Here is a 19,291-nt window from a genome sequence, read left to right on the forward strand (position 1 = left end):
AAGGAGACTTATCAATGCAAACAATCCAGTCTCAGTATGCTATGATCTACACAAAATGTATGGTGGCCATCCCAGGATGGCAGTTGTAGCCAGGCTGAGTCAGTGAAAGATTACAAAAGACTCAACAGATTATTTTAATTGTCCTCATATTGAAAATATATCAAACTACAGCTCTAGGTAAAATTCTATCGTACCTGCATTCATTTTTTTCCCCCTGTCTGCATATATAGTAATAGTAAATGCCACACTGGCAGAACTATTTATGAACATTAATACACATACTGTATAAGTATCCAACCTTTTTTTTTTTTTTTTTTTTTTTGCAAAAACCTGATGGATTTGAATCAAGCGTGCTTGCATGAGCCAACCTTGAACCTTCGTGCACATGCGTGAATGTTTTCACGCCTGTCGATTGCGTCAGGTTGCTGGCAAGCAGCATTTGTGTGAGGTCATTGTAGTGCTCTTGGTGGATTTTCATTGCAAGGAAAATGACGGAACGACTGGAGCAGCGCTACTGCATCAAATTTTGCCAGATACTGGGTGACAGCCAGATGGAAACCATTCGGAAGATTCCGATGGCTTTCGGTGGCTTTTCAGTCGTGTGGGACTATCCGAGAAATTGTGGAAGAGGTGGGCATCATTTTTCGGAGACCAGCATGTCCTGTGAGACTTCAACACGGCCACAGCTTTGGCACGAATTTCGCCACCACTCTTTTCATGACCAAATCTTCTGTACAGTGGAATGTGCCGAAAAAGTGCTGATGTCCACCTCTTCCGCAGTTTCTCGGATAGTCACCCGACGGTCCCCGCATCACCACAGCGTTCACTTTGGAAATGATTGGTCATTTCAGCATGTGATGGCCGACCGGAGCGTGGCTCGCTCTCCACCGTTGTGTGGACGTCTTTAAACCGGTTGTACCGCTCCTTAATCTGTGTGATGCCCATAGGATCATCAGCAAAAGCCGTCTGAATCTTCCGAATGGTTTCCACCTGGCTATCGCCCAGTTTCTGGCAAAATTAGATGCAGTAGCGCTGCTCCAGTCGTTTCCGTCCATTTTCCTTGCAATGAAAACCACTGAGAGCACAACACACCACCTCACACAAATGCTGCTTGCCAGGCACTGACGCAATCGACAGGCATAAAAAAATTCACGCATTGCGCACGAAGGTTCAAGGTTGGCTCATGCAAGCACGCTTGATTCAAATCCATCAGGTTTTGCAAAAAAACAAAAAAACAAAAGGTCAGATACTTTTCTAACAGACCTCGTATGCAATTCTTGCTGGACAGAAGGTTATGTAGTGCGTGAGTGAATGTGGTGTGCGTGTGTGACCCCCATCTGCCCTTCCCGATCAGCCTACAACATCCTACTCAAAGCTGACTGACAACTTTTATCAGGAAGGACCGACCACCAAAACAACACGAAGACAGACAAAAAACGAAAGACAAGTGGTGAAAACAATAACTGAGAAGTGAGACACAGAGGAGACGGGGGCCCCAATATAAAACACGCCAGGACAAATCACCACATATAAACAAGCAGTGACAATGACAGTCTGTTGTCTAGTTAGTGAACATTCTGACTCTAATCTAGGACACCAGATTCTTGATCCCCTTGAGAACACCCAAAACCAAATTGTGGTGTCGGCCACGAACACATAACCAACCACACACAGAGACCCAGATCCCAGCTATATATCCAATCACTACTGTGGCTGGTGTGTTTGGGCCATGATAAAAGTACATACCCTACCATATGAACATGGACAACTCCAGCATGTCGGAAGCCATATGGCTGACCACAAGCAACGACGGAAATGGGTGCAGGATGCAGGGCCCAGAGAAACCAGGAAGAGCAGCCACCAGAGCCACCGGGGCAGCACGACGGACCAACAGGGGAGTGGCCTGACGGCGCCGGAACGCACCCCGACCCCCCGACAGAGGCACAGGAAGCAACCTCATACCCGAGGGAAGCACACAGGGCAACCGGCATGGGAACCAGAACCATGGCAGAACCACACCAACCTGGCCATGGCCCAAGAGGGAGGAGTGAGCTGCGGCGGCGACAGGGGGATGTCAAGCCTGCATTAATCGTAAATGTCCACCAGATGGAGATACTGCTCCATTTCAAGAAACTTCGGACACGTTAACGATCACCCTGTTACTATATACCACATTATTTGTCTGATCATAAAGATTCCAGAAGGTATCATTTGTACTGTCTATTATTGTATGCTTTGAAGTTATGGGATAAAATCAGCAAAAATGATGACAACGGTCAATGTCAGTTTGTGCAGGGGTCAAAAGCAAAAAATGCTTCAATTTTGATACGTGTGATACAAATTATTGGTTGAGCCAATAGGATTAAAAATGGAATTGTTGAACTGAAATGAATGGTTGGTCTCCAAAGTAATGGTCAAACAACATCAATGTCCACTGGATTCTATGTCTTATGTCACACTGTAATATGATAACTAAACATTTATAAAGCCCTATTAGCTCGACCAATAATTTGCATCACATTTGTGACATTGCCCTACGTTGGAAAACTGTGTAACTGCTTTAAAAAACTCAGATCGATTATGTTAATAAGCATAAAAACATTGTAATATATATGAATATCAGAAAATGTATTTTAATCATGTCATTTTTCTGAGGCCTGATTGTTATTTGCAATGTTAAATATCAGCCACATCTTGTGCACAGACTGTTCTAATGTGCACAGATTGTTGTAGCACAGCTAGTACTGAAGCTGCAATAATATTACAGTGGCAATAGATTTCTACAGAGCATTCTCCCACATGACACCGAGTCTGACCAAGTAAATGCAGATCGAAAGATTACGGGTGATTAGTGTCCTGCTGTCTGTCAGTTATGCTGCTGGTTTCCCTCCCAGAAGGAGCAGTTAATATGAGGAGTGGAGAACAGCTGGAGTTACAGATTTACTGTCTTAGAGGGTTTCATTCTGCTTGGCTCCTGCTCATCTCCAAGCATCCTCCAGCTCTCTGAGGACGCCTCATGCAGCAGACTCATCAGTAGACATGGAGATTTAATCTAATGAGCTCTTCTGAGATCCCTCCAGTACATTCAAGGAGAAACGCGTGTTCTCCACTTCCGATATCTCATCTTCCGGCTTCACTTCCAACTTGCTCAAAGCCATTGTTACAGCTCAGTGAATGATTCAAGTAGTGCTGTTCTCCACACATATTAAGACAGGCAAAGCACTTTTCATACTCAATTCACATGTTTATAGCTGCATGGCAGATGATAAACTGGGTGGTAACTGTTTTCAATGACAGAACAACGGAAATTTCAGCCACCGCTGGTGGTGAGAGCAACAGCCACACAGTGTGATGATGTGTTCTGTCGAAAATTAAATATTTCCAATTTGTTTCTGTGTTACATATTTTTAATTAGTGTGAAATACAGAGAGTGATTATGAATGATGAATTCAGCTGTTCAGTCAAAGAGGACGAATGTCTGCAGTCATTGACCCTGACCACATCTTGGTTTCTGCTCGGTGTCTGGTCAACTTTGGGTTGCGTCTTTTGCTGCTCTGTGGGTGCCCCCACATATCACCAGCCATTGGCAGCATGGTGGATAGTGGTTAGCACTGTTTCCTCACAGCAAAGAAGGTCATGGGTTGAATTTCCCACCTGTGGCCTTTCTTCCTCTGACATTTAAAGACATGCAGGTTGGGTGTATTGGAAACTTTGTAATTGTCCAGGTCTCCCTGCAAAAGAAGTCTCGATCTCAATGGGACTAACCTGGTTAAATATTGGTGGGCACAGCTAATATAAAAGTTAGCTTCAAATCTAACACAAATCTGTGAATTGAAAAGTTATCTGTGATAATGCTGAACCAATAAACTGCCAAATGTGTGACTAAAGCTAACATTTATATACAAATTTAGCTTTGTTTTGTTTTTCAGGGATTGAGAGCAGAAAAAAAAATCAAGACAAACAGCTGAAATTTTAAATATATTGAAGTGTAAATATGGGAGGTGGTGGGAAAGTGTAAGTACACGGACCCAACAACAGGGGGCGCAAATGAACGGACAATGGAATAGGTTCAAATAACAACACTTTACTGTTGCGAACGTGCACAACAAACACAACAGATCACACAATAGATCAAAGGTCAAATTACAAGGTGTCGTGTGGGCAGGCTCGAGGATAGGAGATGCCTGTCCACAGAACCGGAACCACACGATTTCCTCCGCCACCAGACCCCGGGAATACTGGAGCCGCCAAGTCCCGAACTCCCAGGTGGCCACTGCCTCCGCGTGTCGGACCTGGTACTGCTGGCGAGGAACAAAAACACAGTTAAACGTGGGTGCGTCTGCACCCAGCAATCTGCACGGCAGGGAAGCTACCTCCACCTCTCGTTGGAGAAAAATCTGTTATCACTCACAAAAATCACAAAAAGGGCTTTCTATCAAGCAGTCAGGCTGAGGATATTACCTTTCAGGTAGAACGATATCTCGGCAATGAGGTGGAGATGCCGTCTTGCTGATATACCACTGTAGATCTGATGATTGATGACAGCTGTCGTCGGTGATAAGTGACAGCTGTCACCCCGGCTGCTCCTGTGAGGCGGCAGCGCCCTCTGGTGCCTGGAGCCCGCACTCCAGGCAGGGCGCCCTCTGGTGGTGGTGGGCCAGCAGTACCTCCTCTTCAGCGGCCCACACAACAGGACCCCCCCCTCAACGGGCGCCTCCCGGGTGGCGGCGGTAGAAGTCGGCCAGGAGGGCCGGGTCCAGGATGAAGCTCTTCTTCACCCAGGAGCGTTCTTCGGGGCCGTACCCCTCCCAGTCCACCAAATACTGGAAGCCCCGGCCCATCCGTCGGACATCCAAAAGCCGGCGCACTGTCCAAGCCGGCTCGCCATCGATGATCCGGGCAGGAGGTGGTGTCGGACCCGGAGTGCAGAGGGGTGAGGTGTGATGCGGTTTAATCCTGGACACGTGAAACACGGGATGGATCCGCAGTGAGGCCGGAAGCTGAAGCCTCACTGCGGCGGGACTGATGACCTTGAGAATCTTAAATGGACCTATGTACCGTTCCTGTAATTTTGGGGAGGCCACTTGCAGTGGAATGTCCTTGGTTGACAACCACACTTCCTGCCCAGGACGATACGTAGGAGCCGGGTCCGCCGCCGGTCTGCATGGGCCTTTGTCCTCATCCGGGCCCTCAGCAAAGCAGAACGGGCGGCACGCCACACCCGACGGCACTTCCGCAGGTGGGCCTGGACCGAGGGCACACCGACCTCTCCCTCAACCACCGGGAACAACGGGGGCTAATACCCCAGACACACCTCAAAAGGGGAGAGGCCGGTGGCGGACGACACTTGGCTGTTGTGGGGTACTCATAGATGGGTGGATGGACGGACGGACGACACAAGGCCTTCACAATACCTGATGGCCATATTTTGGCCTCAGGTAACAAACAAAAACACAAAACTCACAGTGATTCTTACACTGACTTTGTTTTCTAGTTCACAACGAAGTATGAACCCTTTTGTGGTCCCCCCCCCCCAACGCACACACACATATTGTCCCTCTTCAAAACTATGCAAAACATCCTGAGGAATTTCAGTGCATAAAAGGGCAAGGGCATGTGCCTAAGCTGAACCTCCATGATCTCCAATCCTTCAGACAGCACTGCATACAGAGCCATCATTCATCAACAGCTGATATAACCAAACTGGCTAAGGATTACTATGGGAAACTTTATGTTCTTGTGGGAGGAAATGATCTAGTGGTTAAGTGTTGGGCTTGAGAGCAGAGGGTCCTTGGTTCAAACCGCAGCCTGACTAGAAAATCACTAAGGACGCTTGGGCAAGGTCTTTAATTCCCAACTTGCTCCCAGTGTGTCAGCACCCTGGCATCGATGGGTGAATGTGAGGTATCAGTGTAAAGTGCCTTAAGATTCAGATTGAAAAGTACTATTTAAATGCAGTCCATTTACCATTTAAGTTTGCCTCAAGCTTAGAGGCATCTTGGTTGGATGATCACACAGTAGAAATGTGTATTTTGGTCAGAGAAACCCTTGTGCTCTGGACTATGGACATAAAGGACCATCCATATTGTGACCAGCAACACGTCCAAAAGCCAGCGTTTGTCATGGAATTGGGTTGTTGGTGCCCTTTGCAAAGCAAATTTACACTTTCCAGAAGACTCAGAAGGCAAGTTAAAGAAAACAATTATTACATAAAGTAGTTAACAAAATTACAGGTGTGGTTGGACGTTTACATACACCCATCATGGGCATGAATGCCATGGTAATTTTTGGCTTTTTAATGATGTGTTTGAATTGTTCTGTTGCCAGGGCTGAATGATTGTACAGCATACGTCATTAATGACGAATGAATAAAACAAGAACTGGTGCACAACTTTGAATTTATTTTAGATTTAATCCACACTGTGCCCACAGAGTCCTGACCTGTCCTCAGCAGGGAATGTGCAGAGAATTAAAAAAAAAAAAAATGCAACAATGTACTGTTGCACACCCAAGGCTATATTTGCCGGAAGAAAGGAACAAAATAACATCAAAAGTTATTCTCAATGCAAAAATGTTTTTTAAGTGTTCCAAGTAGGAATGGCAACATCACAAAGTGGCAAATGTTTTAGGGTCCCATCTTTTTTGGAATGTGTTGCAGGCCTGAAATGAAGGAATGGATGTATACTAACAAATGAAATGAAGCTGACCAGAAAAAAAAAAAATATCAATGAATTAGAAGTCAGCGTAAATGAAAGAACTAACGGTTTCTTTTTTCTTTTTAATTTGCATTTTCCATACTGTTCCAGCTTTTTCCCTGCACATAACAGGCTCCGTGTGTTTTGGCTGTGTTTGTGTTCTTGTTAGATTGCTGCGCAGCCTCAAGCAGCTCTTCATCACTCCTTTCTTTAATTTGTCTTGACATTTGCCTCTTTCAGTCATTTTAAATGCATTATGTTGCTCTTTTTTGGTCAACAGCCGTGTGCTGCGTTGCCTCTAGTTCTGGATTGATTTGACTGGCTCGTCAAGTGGGAAGCGTGCTCATAGAGAACAAGTCTGCGAGGCGAGTGAGCTCAAACCTGTCAAGGCTGCACGTTGTCTCCTCATTACGGTGACTTTTTGTCACTGTTAATTATCACGTTTTTATGATGCAGTGCCACAGAGAAATACCAAGCAAGTATTTGACACCAACTGCTGCTTTTCTGTTTGGTCACAAACGCCTGCAGGGCTCAAAGTGTTGCTATTTTTTTAGTGTGGTTATTTAACAGAAAAGTTTCAGAGAAAATTGGGTCAATGTACATTGTCTCCAAGCAGCTACAACAAAATGCTGTCACCAGTCTGTTGTTGACTAAACAAGACTTAAGACTTTATATATTTGCATACATGGAATGTCTTACTTTGCCTTTGCTGTTTTTGGCTGGACCCTGTGACAGACAGGCGTCCTGCCAAATGTCTACCTTGCCTCCTGCCTCACACGCTGTGACACTGCTGGGATTAGCTCCAGTGTCTCTCCCCCATGACCCTTGATTGGAGTAAGTGGGTATAAAAAAAAGAATATTTCTGGCTGTTAGCAGACCTCATTTACAAAATAAAATTATTCTGTTAACCATAAGAGTAGTCTCTTTTATTTGAAAATATTGATTGCTTGAAAATGAAAACCATATTTTGTGTGCTATAAGTAGCACTGGAGTATAAGTTGCACTGTTTTTTCCTGTATTTCTTTAATTTATGATTTTTGTGCATTATTGTAGTGGGCTTTTTATTTTTGCCTTTTATTCTTTTATTATTAGAGTTTATTTTGTTTAGTGCTTTGATTCTGAGTTAAAGTCCAAGTCTTCTTCTTCTTTCAGCTGCTCCTGTTAGGGGTCACTACAGCACATCAATCGTTTCCATCTCACCCTATCCTCTGAAATCTCCTCTGTCACACCAATCACCTGCATGTCCTCCCTCAGCACATCCATAAACTACCTCTTTGGCCTCCCTCTTCTCCTCCTGCCTGGTGGCTCCATCCTCAGCATCCTTATACCCTGGGTCTCTCCTCTGCACATGTCCAAAACTCCTTCTGGCCTTCTCTATACTTCTCCATCAGTATTCTCAGAGCAAATATAATGTATATAGTGATTATAATTATTATTATGAATCATGAATGTATGATTTTTTCAGTATATAAGTCACACCAGAGTATAAGATGCAGGACCACCCAAACTATAAACTCGCAACTTATACTCCAGAAAATATAATAGTTAATGTGACAGAAGGTTGTGGTATTCATGGCATTTAATTAAAGCAGGTAAACAAGTATCACCATTTGTCATAGAGACATAATAAATGTCATAACATTAGAAAGGCAAATCTTTTGGGATTTTAAATCTGATTACTCTGTATGGCCACTTCATGGTACCACTGTCTTGACATCAGAAGAGGTAGAAAATCCCAAATCTCAACATTGTGTTAAGATAGATTGAAGTTGTGGTATTGCATTGCAGACAAAGTACAGGTTAGATTTTGAGAGGAACTAAACTTTCCAGCAAGCCCACATTTGCTTTTCTACAAGGTGTACAAATGTCATAATAGCTCTTTAATTTTGCATATTTTAGATGTGAGGTTTTCTCCTAAGTCCTGCAGTCTTGAGGTGGATGGAGACTTTGTGCATAACAATTATAAAAGGGAAGAGACAACAGCTTCAAAGAGCTTATTCTCTGAATTACGGCTACATAAATTTGCACTGACCACTACAAGTGTAAAAGATCCATTTCAAGGCTTCGTTATAATAAATGTTAAACCACAGCTCAGATGCTGAATGTTCAAATTCTACAGTATAATCATGTGACTATTTCTTTCAATGAAATCATTTTTAAGGCAGTTTCTTTCTTCTACTTTCTTTCTCACAACCTATTTAAAAAATGTATTTCAGTCTTCTTAAATAATCACCTTGTTTGAGTCAAATGGCCCCAGGTGACTTTTTCGCTAAGTGAAAAAGGTTAAGCTAATTACGCTCATTTTATATCAGGGCTCCATTATTATAGTTTGGATAAGATGGGAAATGGGCCTGAAGTAATCACAAGAATAATTAATTGTGTGCAGTTCTGATTACGGTATTTGAAGAAATGCACCTTTCTACATGCTCCATGTTGTGGTTTCTCATGAAAATATCAGTCATTTAGGTTTTAATGACACCTTGTAGTCCTTTCAGCAGCTTCCCTTAGGGGTCGCCACAGCAGATCATTTGTGTTGTGTCTCCATCACTTGCATTATAATAAACCTTTTTTGCTTTTTTGTCAAACAGAAGATCCCCATTTCAATTCCACTCATGAAACTTTACCACTGCGCTACAATCACTGTCTTGTAACAGGACCCTGAAATGGCTAAAATCAACAAGCAGATAAATGTATTTTCTAAAAAAGAAAAAAGCGCTGTGATAACTGACCAAACGGTGTTTGGTATGACGTATTTCTGCTGATATGTGACTGAAAGTGGCGTATTTGTCATACTGTTGGCTTGTCCTGGTCGTGTGCGCGCCGCTCACAGCCCTCACGGCACGACACGCGTGTCCTGTCAGACGTCAAATCACCTGCTGCGTGTCCAAATGAACTGATGATCCATTTCTCCAGCCATATTGCAAAAGCGATATATGTTTTTATGTATTTCCACACAAGCACACACATGCACGTGTCCGTAAAAACACGGGACGTGTGCTGCAGCTGTGATGTCCAGGACCGAAGATGTCTCAACAACAGTGGACAGCCAGCCACCCCGCCTGTCCTGTTACCGCACAGACCAAGAAGTCACTCTGTGATCAGATGAGAGATGTCTTGAGTGGGGTGGGGGGACCACACCCACAGATGTGTTGGGGGGGGTGTGCGACACACGCACATGTGTTGTGGGGGGAGCCGACACTCTGGCACACCACATGTGCACTCCACAACTTCACAGTCTTGGGGCACTTAGACAAATTTCACATCCACCTCGACAGTGATTGTCTGCAGACTGTTTTGTGATGATAGTATGAATGGCCACACATTTTGTAAGTGCCATGCAAGCGGTGTTAAATGTTTTTGTGTGTCAGTTGGAATTTGGCCGACACCTGCTGCGAGAGGGATTGATGGGTTTGCACAGCGCACGCTCTGTCTTTCAGCCACTGGTGTGCACAAATAGTTGTAGCAACAGGTGTACGAGGCATTAGAACCAGCTACGATTCTACAAGTTTTGCATACGATTGCTGCTTCATGTGCACTTTATGGGTGATTCTTTAACTACGGGCACTATTGGCCTTGTAAATGTAATTTCCACCACACCATTGCCTTACAATATAAAGCACCTTGGGGCAACTGGTTGTGATTTGGCGCTATATACATGTGCTCTGATGTCACTGTTTATCGCCATAGAATTTGTATGCATCACTCTGCATTTAATCATTAGTGATCGATCTCTGCCCCCCTCCACAGCATGTCTTTTTCCTGGTTCTCTCCCTCAGCCCCAACCAGTCTCAGCAGAAGACTGCCCCTCCCTGAGCCTGGTTCTGCTGGAGGTTTCTTCCTGTTAAAGGGGAGTTTTTCCTTCCCACTGTAGCCAAGTGCTTGCTCACAGGGGGTCGTTTTGACCGTGGGGTTTTTCATAATTATTGTATGGCCTTGCCTTACAATATAGAGTGCCTTGGGGCAACTGTCTGTTGTGATCTGGCGCTATATAAAAAAATTGATTGATTGATTGATAGAAACTACCCAAACAATCTTTCATACAGACTGTTTCAAGGGACATTACAGTGTTGTGGTGGAAATTACGGCAATAGTGTGGGACAACTACATTTTGTTTAAAAAACAGTTGTATGACATGGAATACCCCAATTATGTTTATTTTTACTGATATTTTATTCAGAGATATTTTAAAACATTAGAAAAAATGTTTCTTTGCCATTCATTTTTCATTGAAAATCAAAAGTCTGGGTGTGGGACAAGCACAAAACGGCAATATTTGCATATAATGATGCTGAATAAAGGTGAAAAAGTTATCATAGACTACTAGAACAAATTTCTTAACACACTTTCATTGTAAAGATAACTATAAAATGTGAAATGTCCCCTTTTTTCTGTTTTTCATACTATATGATCAAAGGACATAATAAGTGCCCATAGTCTAAGAATCACCCTTATGCTCAAATCGACCAAATTTGTACTATGTGTGAAGGCAGGAGCCCTTAGCCCTTCACGGATTTGGCTACTATTGGACTGTCCTTTGTCGGTAATCATACCCGGATTTAAAACTCTGATTAAATAACATTTTTATCCACATACAGTAGTGTTCAGAATAACAGTAGTGCTATGTGACTAAAAAGATTAATCCAGGTTTTGAGTATATTCCTTATTGTTACATGGGAAACAAGGTACCAGTAGATTCAGTAGATTCTCACAAATCCAACAAGACCAAGCATTCATGATATGCACACTCTTAAGGCTATGAAATTGGGCTATTTGTAAAAAAAAGTAGAAAAGGGGGTGTTCACAATAATAGTAGAGTGGCATTCAGTCAGTGAGTTCGTCAGTTTTGTGGAACAAACAGGTGTGAATCAGGTGTCCCCTATTTAAGGATGAAGTCAGCACCTGTTGAACATGCTTTTCTCTTTGAAAGCCTGAGGAAAATGGGATGTTCAAGACATTGTTCAGAAGAACAGCGTAGTTTGATTAAAAAGTTGATTGGAGAGGGGAAAACTTATACGCAGGTGTAAAAAATTATAGGCTGTTCATCTACAGTGATCTCCAATGCTTTAAAATGGAAAAAAACAAACAAACAAACAAAAAAAAAACAGAGATGCGTGGAAGAAAATGGTAAACAACCATCAAAATGGATAGAAGAATAACCAGAATGGCAAAGGCTCACCCATTGATCAGCTCCAGGATGATCAAACAGTCTGGAGTTACCTGTAAGTGCTGTGACAGTTAGAAGACATCTGTGTGAAGCTAATTTATTTGCAAGAATCCCCCACAAAGTCCCTCTGTTAAATAAAAGACGTGCAGAAGAGGTTACAATTTGCCAAAGAACACATCAACTGGCTGAAAGAGAAATGGAGGAATATTTTGTGAACTGATGAGAGTAAAATTGTTCTTGTTGGGTCCAAGGGCCGCAGACAGTTTGTGACACGACCCCCCAAACTCTGAATTCAAGCCACATTTCACAGTGAAGACAGTGAAGCATGGTGGTGCAAGCATCATGATATGGGCATGTTTCTCCTACTATGGTGTTGGGCCTATATATCGCATACCAGGTATCATGGATCAGTATGGATATGTCAAAATACTTGAAGAGGTCATGTTGCCTTATGCTGAAGAGGACATGCCCTTGAAATGGGTGTTTCAACAAGACAAAGACTGCAAGCACACTAGTAAATGAGCAAAATCTTGGTTCCAAACCAACAAAATTAATGCCTCGCAGATGTGACAAAATCATGAAAAACTGTGGTTATACAACTAAATACTAGTTTTGTGATTCACAGGATTGCTAAAAAAGCAGTTTGAACATAATAGTTTTGAGTTTGTAGCGTCACCAGCAGATACTACTATTATTGTGAACACCCCCTTTGCTACTTTTTTTTTACTAATAGCCCAATTTCATAGCCTTAAGAGTGTGCATATCATGAATGCTTGGTCTTGTTGGATTTGTGAGAATCCACTGAATCTACTGGTACCTTGTTTCCCATGTAACAATAAGAAATATACTCAAAACCTGGATTAATTTTTTTAGTCACATAGCACTACTATTATTCTGAACACTACTGTACCTGTCTTCACTCTCTGAATGGGTCCAGGGTTGTGCTCCAGCTGTCACATGGAGTTACTATATTCGACATAAAACATGCCAAATCATCATGCAGATCCATGTATCTCCACTGTGTCTCAGTGGGAACATTTGGCCAGTTTACATTATAATGTTCTTCTAAAACTGTGTGTGTTTGTGTTGGCTGATCTACAAACCAAATACATTCAACAGCTCATCAATTCTGCTTTAGTTTTTCTTCTTTCACCTCGAGCACCTTTGCATCCACCCTGTTCAGCACAGTCTTCCTCATTTGAATAATTGTGAACATTTCTTGTTGTGGTGAATCCTGTTGAATATTCTCTTGCTGTACACTGGAGGTGTTTGTATTTTTGAAATGATCATTTCTTCCACCTCATGCTTTGGGACCGCGTTAGAATTTAAGTTTACAGTGGAACGTGCTTACAGTGGGGTAAAATAGTATTTAGTTAGTCCCTGATTGTGCAAGTTCTCCTACTTAGAAAGATGAGAGAGGTCTGTAATTTTCAACAAAGGGACACTTCAACCATGAGAGACAAAATGAGGAAAAAAATAAAAATCCAGGAAATCACATTGTAGGATTTTTTAAAGATTTTTGTTTTGTAAATTATGGTGGAAAATAAGTATTTGGTCAATAACAAAAGTTCAACTCAATACTTTGTGACATAATCTTTGTTGGCAATGACAGAGGTCAAACATTTCCTGTAAGTCTTCACCAGGTTTGCACACACTGTAGCTGATATTTTGGCCCATTCCTCCATGCAGATCTCCTCTAGAGCAGTGATGTTTTGGGGCTGTCACTGGGCAACATAGACTTTCAACTCCTTCGACAAATTTTCTATGGGGTTGAGGTCTGGAGACTGGCTAGGCCACTTCAGGACCTTGAAATGCTTTTTACGGAGCCATTCCTTCATTGCCCGAGTGGTGTGTTTGGGATCATTGTCATGTTGGAAGACCCAGCCACGTTGCATCTTCAATGCTCTCACTGATGGAAGGAGGTTTTGGCTTAAAATCTCATGATACATGGCCACGTTCATTCTTCCCTTAACACGGATCAGTCGTCCTGTCCCCTTTTCAGAAAAACAGCCCCAAAGCATGATGTTTCCACCCCCATGCTTCACAGTAGATATGGTGTTCTTGGGATGCAACTCAGTATTCTTCTTCCTCCAAACACAACGAGTTGAGTTTTTACAAAAAAGTTCTATTTTGGTTTCATCTAACCACATGATATTCTCCCAATCCTCTTCTGGATCATCCATATGCTCTCTGGCAAACTTCAGACAGGCCTGTACATGTCCTGGCTTAAGCAGGGGGACACGCCTGGCACTGCAGGATTTGAGTTCCTCTCTGCGTAGTGTGTAGCCTTTGTTACTTTGCTCTCTGCAGGACATTCATCAGGTCCCTCAGTGTAGTTCTGGGATTTTTGTTCACCGTTATGATAATTTTGACCCCACGGGACGAGATCTTACGTGGAGCCCCAGATCGAGGGAGATTATCAGTGGTCTTGTATGTCTTCCATTTTCTTACAATTGCTCCCACAGTTGATTTATTCACAGCAACCTGCTTGACTATTGTAGATTCACTCTACAATTTTCTTCCTGTCAACAGCTCTTTGGTCTTGGCCATGGCTGAGTTTGGAGTCTGACTGTTTGAGGCTGTGGATAGGTGCCTTTTATACAGATAACGAGTTCCAACAGATGCCATTAATACAGGTAACAGGTGGAGGACAGAAAAGCTTTTTAAAGAAGTTACAGGTCTGTGAGAACCAGAAATCTTGCTTGTTTGTGGGTGACCAAATACTTATTTTCCACCATAATTTACAAATAAATTCTTTAAAAATCCTACAATGTGATTTCCTGGATTTTTTTTCTCAGTTTGTCTCTCATAGTTGAAGTGTACCTATGATGAAAATTACAGACCTCTTTCATCTTTCTAAGTAGGAGAACTTGCACAATCAGGGGCTGACTAAATACTTTTTACCCCACCGTATTTGTTGCAGCTGACTGTGACGCTTTGCGGTTCCAAAGGTGAAGGTCGGATCAGCTGTTTGGGAGGTGGGCTTTAATAATATAGACAGTGTTACGGGTTATTGAAGGTTCATACAGAATCTGTTTTCTCTCGGCTGTGAGCTTGGTGACTTTCAGAGGATTTTGAGGTGATTAGAAGTCTGAGCATGTCTGCGAGTCGATTGGGTCAATCGTCATCATGAAAAGGTCTAGCTAATCGCTCTACATCACTTCTACACCAAAGTTCATTAACCCACAGCCTCAAAGAATGTGCACTTTAAAAATGTGCTGCAGTGGAGGTGGTCTGTCATATATCAGGTGAGTGACATGAGTTTTATTTTAAATGTGACAACATAATCAAATTTGCCTGTCAGGAATACCTCTGGAAGAGTAAAAACAAAACAAAACAACAACAACAAAAAACATATGAGTCACACCACAGTCTAACTCCTCCCTTTTTTCAATGTCATCGGCTCTTTATTTTGGGATTTTTTTTGGAGCCCTGTACTGTAGTGTTATTATTATTGGAGTTTATTTTGGTTCGTGCCTTGATTCGCAAGCGGTTGGTTTCAGTGCAGAAGGTTCCAGGTTCAAGCCCCATGAAGTGTCATGCAGGGCATCTGATGTAAAACTTGTCATATTAACATGCAGATCCACGTTGCATCTGCTGTGGTGACCTCCGGTGAAACCAAGGAATTAGCTGAAGGGATTTAGCACTATTATTACTTACAATATCATCAGAGGATGTTTTTCCTTACCACTGTTGCCTGTGTGTTTGCTCTAGGGGTTGGCAAGATAAGATCTTACTCGTGTGAAGCGCTTTGAGGCAGCTTTGTTGTGATATGGCGCTGTATAAATGAAATAAATTAAAATTGATTACTTACATATTCTCCAGGTAGGCAGTGTTGTCTGTCAACCAAGAACGTATTCTTTTCTACTCATCACGGTCCAGGAAGTGTCCTTCTTCTAATTTGTTCAGTTTACAGATTCTGTATTTTGTTTATTTTGTCTGCATGTGTCTTGTTAGGTTGGGTTCCTGATAGAAAAAAATTGCGAAACGGTAAACTCGGGATAATCACCAACCCTGCCGCAACCCATCTGCAAGCACATGGTTATCCTGGAGTGCGCTGGACACTATGTAGATTATTGGGATTAGGATAATAATCAGAAACAAAAGTTTGACGTCGATAGAATTTCAAGATTGGCAGTCCAGCAGTTCACAGAGCTTCAGTAACATGCTCAACTCTGACCTCTGAACAGAACTGTTGCTCAGGAACTGTGTTCTTTGTGTTTTACTCAGGAGCTGTGGGGTTTTTTTGGTACTGTGATGTATTTGTTTTTTCTTTGTAAATATAGAAATCTTCATTGTAATAATAAAGTATTTATCCATATTATTGTTTGACTTTTTATTTCCATGTTGATAAAGATAAGCTGGGAGGGTATGTCTCGACAAACAGTCCATCAGCACTGGATCCCCCAAGGCTGCATTCTGTCTCCTCTACGCCTCCCTGTATACCAACAACTGCACCTCCAGTCACCAGTCTGTGAAGATACTGAAGTTCATGGATGATACGACCCTCATTGGGCTCATATCTCATGGGGACGAGTCTGCCTACAGGTGGGAGATCGACCACCTGGTGTCCTGGTACAAATAGAACAATCTGGAGCTCAACACCCTCAAGATTATTGAAAATGGATGATTGTTGACTTCAGAAAGAACCCAGCCCTGTCCATCCCCATCACCCTGTGTGACTCCCTAGTAACCATTGTGGAGTTCTTCTGCTACCTGGGGATCACCATCACTCAGGACTTCAAGTGGCTCTCTCATCAAGACAGCACAACAGAGGATACTTTCTGTGGCAGCTGAGGAAGTTCAGTCTGCCAAAAACAGTGATGGTGAACTTTTACGCTACCGTCATTGAGTCCATTCTTTCCTCTTCCATCACCTTCTGGTATGCTGCTGCCACTGCGAAGGACAGGAGCAGACTGCAGTGTATCATTCATGCAGCACAGAAGGTGATCGACTGCAGTCTGCCATCCCTACAGGACCTGTATACCTCCAGGGCCCTGAGGCAAGCAAGGAGAGGATTAATTGTGCATGAATTGAATATACAAATTTTGGCTTTCATTGGCGTCTGCAACAAAACTGGCCAAGAATGACAAATTTCTCAGTATGAATTACAGATATATAATAATGTATAGCGAAATATGACGAACAAGCACGGATGTATAACGCATGTATTGAGGAAACGGATCAGATGCATTGCAATTATCACGGAAGTATTACAGATGTATTGAGAATGCATTGCGCACGTGTTGCGGAAACAGCAGTTGTATTGCGCATGCACGGCATCTGCATTGTGGTCATAAAAGAAATGCACTCCGGCCTTTTGTCATCACTATTCACACCAACACCACAGCCTCTGGAGCAATTGTTGGACTTGGACAAGTTCAATGGTATGTTGTTGGATGGCAGCAACTATCACACTACGTCTTTGGGGATTCATAACTACATCTCTACGTCTCCACAGCTGGACTGGCAATGACTGGCAAATATGTCGATTTCTGCCACATTTATATAGTACTTTGGGTTTACGTGAAGTGTTTGTTATGCATTCGCAGATTGTCTGCAAATCAGATGCAAAGCAGACGTTATACAAACGCTTTATCCGTGGCCACTCTGTATGCATTCGGTACAACTTATTTTAGTTCGTGATGTGTACATGATAGGCATGCTGTATATCCATTTTACACACTGTCCCAGTCCACTGCCAAGCCACAATACCCCATCAGTTGCGGATATCAGCGGATAACGACGCATATACAGCACATAGATTGAGTATGTATTGCATATGCAAAGCAGATGTCATCCGCAAACAAAATTTTGTGCAGCTCAAAAATCCTGGCAACGGAAAAACGTGCCTCTGCGGATAATTGCAGACGTGTGTGGATGTCAGCCAACTCATACAAGCATGTTTCATGGATATTGTACATGTTCCACAATTCCAGGTGTCACACACAAACATTAACACCGCTCGCCTGACACTTAGAAAATGTGTGGCCATTCACGCTGTTAGCAAGAAAACAGTCAGCAGATGATCGCTCTCGAGCTGGAAGTGAAATTTGTCTAAGTGCCCCCACAAATGTGGTGCTGCAAAAAGCAACATGTGGTGCTGCAAAAAGCAACATGTGGTGCATGTGTCTCGCATTGGGGGAACACTTACTGTGTTTGCACTGACATTAACTTACAACTGTCCACTGTGACATGCATCTGTCTGCTTGCTGTCCTCATGTGGACATACATTAAAAACATATACTCAACAAAAATATAAACGCAACACTTTTGGTTTTGCTCCCATTTTGTATGAGATGAACTCAAAGATCTAAAACTTTTTCCACATACACAATATCACCATTTCCCTCAAATATTGTTCACAAACCAGTCTAAATCTGTGATAGTGAGCACTTCTCCTTTGCTGAGATAATCCATCCCACCTCACAGGTGTGCCATACCAAGATGCTGATTAGACACCATGATTAGTGCACAGGTGTGCCTTAGACTGCCCACAATAAAAGGCCACTCTGAAAGGTGCAGTTTTGTTTTATTGGGGGGGGGGGGGGATACCAGTCAGTATCTGGTGTGACCACCATTTGCCTCATGCAGTGCAACACATCTCCTTCGCATCATCCGTGAAGAGAACACCTCTCCAACGTGCCAAACACCAGCGAATGTGAGCATTTGCCCACTCAAGTCGGTTACGACGACGAACTGGAGTCAGGTCGAGACCCCGATGAGGACGACGAGCATGCAGATGAGCTTCCCTGAGACGGTTTCTGACAGTTTGTGCAGAAATTCTTTGGTTATGCAAACCGATTGTTTCAGCAGCTGTCCGAGTGGCTGGTCTCAGACGATCTTGGAGGTGAACATGTTGGATGTGGAGGTCCTGGACTGGTGTGGTTACACGTGGTCTGCGGTTGTGAGGCTGGTTGGATGTACTGCCAAATTCTCTGAAACGCCTTTGGAGATGGCTTATGGTAGAGAAATGAACATTCAATACACGAGCAACAGCTCTGGTTGACATTCCTGCTGTCAGCATGCCAATTGCACGCTCCCTCAAATCTTGCGACATCTGTGACATTGTGCTGTGTGATAAAACTGCACCTTTCAGAGTGGCCTTTTATTGTGGACAGTCTAAGGCACACCTGTGCACTAATCATGGTGTCTAATCAGCATCTTGGTATGGCACACCTGTGAGGTGGGATGGATTATCTCAGCAAAGGAGAAGTGCTCACTATCACAGATTTAGACTGGTTTGTGAACAATATTTGAGGGAAATGGTGATATTGTGTATGTGGAAAAAGTTTTAGATCTTTGAGTTCATCTCGTACAAAATGGGAGCAAAACCAAAAGTGTTGCGTTTATATTTTTGTTGAGTATCACTGTTGCAACTGGCTGCAGCAAGTGAGCGCACGGCATGCACATTGACAGGCTGCCCCAGGTG

The sequence above is a fragment of the Thalassophryne amazonica genome, chromosome 11, assembly GCF_902500255.1.
Source record: "Thalassophryne amazonica chromosome 11, fThaAma1.1, whole genome shotgun sequence".
Taxonomy (NCBI): Eukaryota; Metazoa; Chordata; class Actinopteri; order Batrachoidiformes; family Batrachoididae; genus Thalassophryne; species Thalassophryne amazonica.